The 5,373-nt window shown below is 44.9% G+C and overlaps 1 long non-coding RNA gene across 1 annotated transcript; it reads left to right on the top strand.

Moving 5' to 3' along the window:
• Window positions 1-339: 339 nt before the first annotated feature.
• Window positions 340-4,971, top strand: LOC140724250 (uncharacterized). The gene is made up of 3 exons (XR_012098074.1): window positions 340-401; window positions 910-955; window positions 4,762-4,971. It is a non-coding gene; the product is annotated as an uncharacterized lncRNA (long non-coding RNA).
• The last annotated feature ends 402 nt before the right edge of the window (window positions 4,972-5,373 follow it).

The raw sequence follows: 5,373 nt of genomic DNA, 5'->3' as shown, positions 1-5,373 counted from the left end.
ATCTAAGAGGCGGAGTGAGAGGCTCACCAGGATTGTTCAGTGACCGGAATCAACTAGGGCTGGCTCTCCTGCTGTCGAGGATGCTAGCCAGAATCCGCTGCGGTGCAGTGGGAAGGATAGTGCTTGGGTAGAGGTGCTCTGGCACTCCATCCCCAGTATCGAGGTGAACCAATTAAAATTGTGGCATTGTAGCCAATGTACGAAATCTTTCTCAATACAATGATGTTGGGCACTAGAATTGGCTAGGAGGGCCGATGGGCTGTTTGCTGTATAACCCTGTGAATGGCCTTATGCCCATGGCAAATACTGGATAGTGACTGTTTCTGTTCCCCACAGGATACCATGCTGCCTGTGTTTCTGCTTGTCGGCTCGCTGGTCAGTGTGGAAGGCTTGAGCGAAGGGTAAGACATGAGCGAAATTCCTTTCCTTCTGCAGTCGCACATCTGCCGCTGTGTCCCAATCCTTTGTATCCCTGCACAGTGCTGCCTCCGTGCCCTGCCCCGCCTCCGACCAGGCGCTGCCTACCTTGCCTCCCTCCTTCTTCAGTTTTTCTGGACGAACCTCCCTGGGTAGTGGGATTAAACATTTGTACCGAGCCACATATGTAACGGTAGACACTCGGCAATATACAATATGAGAGCTACGAACCGAGCTCCTTTCACAAAATACATTTGCGCTCCTCTCCAACACGGCGTCCTTCTGCAAACCAGCCTCCCACCAGATAGCATCCTACATGTTTAGCGCACGGCTCTCTTAACGTCGTACCTTGTTACACTGTCGGGTTTGATCTGAGAGCCCTTCTCTTCTGATTGCACACATCAGAGAATCCAGAGTTTTGGGGAATGTGTGGGATGCTTGTTTGCATGGTCTATTGAGTTTCTGATTCTCTCATTGTGTTTTTGCTTCCAGTCGTTGCTTGGGATATGATGTCCTCTGCACCACTGCGGATTATGAGGTAATGTGATCGCTGACTATGACTTTTCGCTTCCTCCTTCCCCCGGACGTCCCTTATCTCCTTCAACCACATCCTTTCCGCCACGTGCAGATCCCCGTCCACGTCATCCTTCCTCAGGCCGTAGGGACGAATTGTCTCCGCTCCTCCGTCATTGGTTCTGAACTATGGAGCTGATTATCCGTCAGCACCGGGGAGTCAGACGTAGCTGGAGAATGGCAGCCAGCTGACTTCCCACCCTGGCCCCTCAGCCCCCTGGGAGGGAAGGCTGAAGGGTAAATTAAAGACGATATGTACGATGTGCCATTTGGAGAGATCACAAAGGAGCTTTACAAGGATGTTTACTGAATTAGTGGGCCCGTGCTCTGGTAAGAACCTGCGCACACTCGGAATGTTTTCTTTGCAGTGGCGGTAGCTGAGGCGATGTCAGTAAAGGTTTAAAGTTTTGAGAAGGAACGCTGGCATGTGTTTTACTTGAGAGGCGGTAATAGCAAAGAAGAATGTAGGAGGCCGTCAATTGCGATGTTTTTTGTTTGTACGTGGAAGGACTTCAAAAACAACATGTTAATACAAAACTTCTGTGTGCTTGTCAGCACAATAGGGAAGGGCAACAAGTGTAGGGAAACTTTGTTTTCAAAAGTTATTGATGCCTTGATTAGGAAAAAGAGAAGAATGTACATCACAGGTATGGCCAGGTAGGAACCAATGAGGTGATTATGGAGCATAGGAATTGTAAGAAAACATTTGAGAAATGGTTCAGGAGGGCTAAACTTAGGCAGAATGAGCAGACAAGGTGAATCATAAGCGATTATACAGAAATGTTAAGAACAAAGAGATTGCCAAGGGCCAAAATTTTACTCTGGGAGATTAGAATCCATGTGGGGACCCAAGACAGATGGGGGAGATCTTAAGTACCTTTTTATGCATTTATTTTTTCCTGTGTACACGGATTATATGGAAGTGAGGTAAAGCTGCAGAAACATCATGAATTCTGCACAGATTACATATGAAGAGGTATTTTCTAACCTGAGGCATACCAGTGTGGATAAATACCCAGGACCTAACAATGTGTTCGCTTGGACGCCACAGGCAGATAGCTCAGATATTGCTTGGGCCTGAGCAGAAACATTTAAAACATCCTTTGCAAATGGAGAGATATCAGAGGATGGGAGGATAGCCAATGTTATTCCGCTGTTTTTAAGGCTTTTAACATAAACCACGAAATTATAGGCCGGAATTTCTGACATTACTTGATGAAACGTTACTGGAAATTATTCCAAGGGACCTGATGTAGAAGTAGTTGGATAGACGTTGACTAATTAAGTACCGTCGGCATGGCCTTGTGCCTGGTACATTATTTCTAACGAGGTTATAGAGTTTTTTGAGGAAGTTACCAGGGAAATGGATGAAGGCAAGGCATTATAGGAGAAGCTCTGTGGGAGAAACCAGTAGTGGCAGTAGATGGTTCTCTCTCAGACTGGGGCCTGGGAGTATCGATGTGTTATAGACTGTGCTGTGTTCTTTGTTGTTTTCATCCATATATATCAACGCGACTGATGATAATGTGGTTAACTAGATCAGCAAAATAACGATGACACCATGTCGGGGGGTATAGTGGACAGCGAGGAAGACTGTCTTGGCTTCCAGTGGGATATACACCAGCTGGCAAAATGGTCTAAATATGTCAGGTAGAACTTAATGCAGGGAAGTTCGAGGCTTTACACTTTGACAGGACTAAACACAATACGTCTTAAACGGCGAACGTCAGAACACTGAAGAGTGTGGTAGAACAAAGTGATCTGGAATACGGTGAATAATTCGTTGAAAGTGTCGCCATGTGTAGATGGGGTCGTGGTGGAATCGTTCAGCACATTGACCTTCATTAATTAACGTATTGAGTATAGGAGATGAGATGTTGTGTGAAATAGACTGGGAAACAGTTTCTACCAGAGCTGTGGCCTCCATCACACCATTCCCACAGAACAATGATTGAAACTGTGAGCACACACATGCATACACAAGGATTCAAATACTTGCACATTGTGCATTACTATGATATTCTGGTGCTGCTGCGACTTATTTTTTGCTACTTATCTATTTAATACTTTTTTTTTATTACTGTCTTGTTTTTACCTACCACTTTATTTAATTGCCTCAGAGGAAGCTAAACAGAGTTTCTTTGTACCTCTGTATAATGGCAATAAAGATCATTCAGATGTGTTTCAGACGTTGGTAAATCATAACTTAGAGTATAGGCTGTAATTGTGTTCACCTCCATACAGGAACAGTGTAAATATGATTGAAAGAGTACAGTGAAAATTTACAAAGATATTGCACTATAAGGAAATATTGACAAGGTTTGGTCAGTACTTCTTAGAAGATAGAAGATTGAGAGTGGTGTTGAAAGATGTTTACAACATTACGAGTGATGTACATTGGAGCAATACAAGCAGGCTTTTCCCACTGGGGTTGCGTGGGACTACAACCAGTATCCTGGGTCGAGTGTGAAAGTTGAAAAGTTTAAAAGGAACATGAGGGGAAACCTCTTCACTCAGAGGATCATGAGAGTGCGGAATGAGCGACCAGCACAAGTGAGGCATGAAAACTCAATCTGAACGTTTAAAAGAAGCTTGGATTGTTACATGGATGATCGGGGTATGGAAGTCATTGGTCTCGGGGCAGGTCGATTGGAGTAGCAGTTTAAATGGTCATTGCATGGATTAGATGTGCTGAAGTGCTTGTGATGTATTTCTCTAGGTCTTCATGAGATTGTAGGACAAGGTTTTTCACCCCGAGTGCGCTAAATGCTTGGAATGTGCGACCTGTGTTGTTAGACCATAAGGTCATAAAATATAGGAGCAGAAGTAGGCCATTCCATCGAAACTGCTCCGCCATTCAAACATTGGCTGATCCAATTCTTCCAGTCATCCCCACTCCTGTACTTTCACCCTATACTCTTCGATGCGCTGGCTAATCAAGAACCTATCTATCTGTGCCCTAAATACACCCAATAACTTTGCCTCCACAGCTGCTTCTGGCAACAAATTCCACAGATTTACCACCATTGGCTCAAGTAGTTCCCCACATTATATTTCAAAAACTACGTCCTACAATTCTGAAGTCGTGCAAAACTTCCCAAGAATCCTCTATCGAGGGAAATAACTTTGCCATATCTACTCTGTTCTGGCCTTTTAACATTCTAAATATTTCTACGAGATCCCCCTTCATACTCCTGAACTCCTGGGAATACAGCCCAAGAGCTGTCGGACCTGTCTCACATGTTAGCCCTTTCATCCCTTTCATGTTGGTGGAGACAGATACATTAGAGATTTTTCTGAGGCGTTCAGATAGGCACATGAAGGAAAATGGTAGGGTCTGGGCAATGTGAAGAGAGAGGGAATTACTTTGATTTGCCAGTCGATTACCAATTTAATTGACCCTGCACAGTACTGTAGGCCGAAATGCCTGTTCCTCTACTTCTCTATGCTCTCTGTTCTATGTTCAATTTGACACAGGTACATTGTTACATACAGTAAATCCGTCATTTTCATTTGCGCCCAAAACATTCTGAGGATGTGCTACGGTAGTTCGGAAGAATCGGCACGCTTCGGGTGCCAACATATCTTGCCCACAAATGACTATCCATGACAATGCGTCCCTGTATGATGGGAGGGCACGAGAGTACCCGGAGGAAACCCACGAGATCATGGGGAGAACGGAGAATTCTTTACAACCGAGAATGATGATGTGGATGGCGGGGAATTGAACACATTTGCGAGTGTTATAAAACTCTACGTTGGTTGTAACAGCAGGCTGCCGCCTTGCCAGGGTACCTTCCGTCGACGAAGGGACTATTGATGCTTGTGCAGAGTACCGAGTGTAACTGTTCAGAGGTACTGGTGCCACTTTAAGCCCTTACTTGTGCCATGATATTCTATCTGTTGCTATACTCTCATTGTTCTGCCTCGTCGCATACTATCCTTGCTCCTCCATCCCGAAACGCACATCACCGAACTCTTCATACAACTCCTTACAGTAAGAACTCCATCCTTTGTCAACAGTTCCGCCGTTACAAAGAATCAGTCTGGGTTGGAATAAACGCCAGCGAGTTCCATGTTGCTGTAGTGGAAGTGGTACCCCTGCACCACTATTTCAGCCTGGAGAATTCAAAAGGTAGGAGAATGCACAATTTTAACCGTATAACCATATAGTAATTACAGCACCTCGGCCCTTCTAGTCTGTGCTGAATGCTTATTACCACCTAGTACCACTGCCCCGCACTCAGCCCGTAACCCTCCATTCCTTTCCTGTCCATATACCTATCCAATTTCACTTTAAATGACAATACCGAACCTACCTCTACCACTTCTACTGGAAACTCGTTCCACATAGCTAACACTCTCTGAGTAAAGAAATTCCCC

This window comes from Hemitrygon akajei, unplaced genomic scaffold (genome assembly GCF_048418815.1).
Source record: "Hemitrygon akajei unplaced genomic scaffold, sHemAka1.3 Scf000178, whole genome shotgun sequence".
NCBI classification, from domain to species: Eukaryota; Metazoa; Chordata; class Chondrichthyes; order Myliobatiformes; family Dasyatidae; genus Hemitrygon; species Hemitrygon akajei.
The sequence above is the reverse complement of the archived record's forward strand: the minus strand, read 5'-3'. Positions and strand labels throughout refer to the sequence as shown.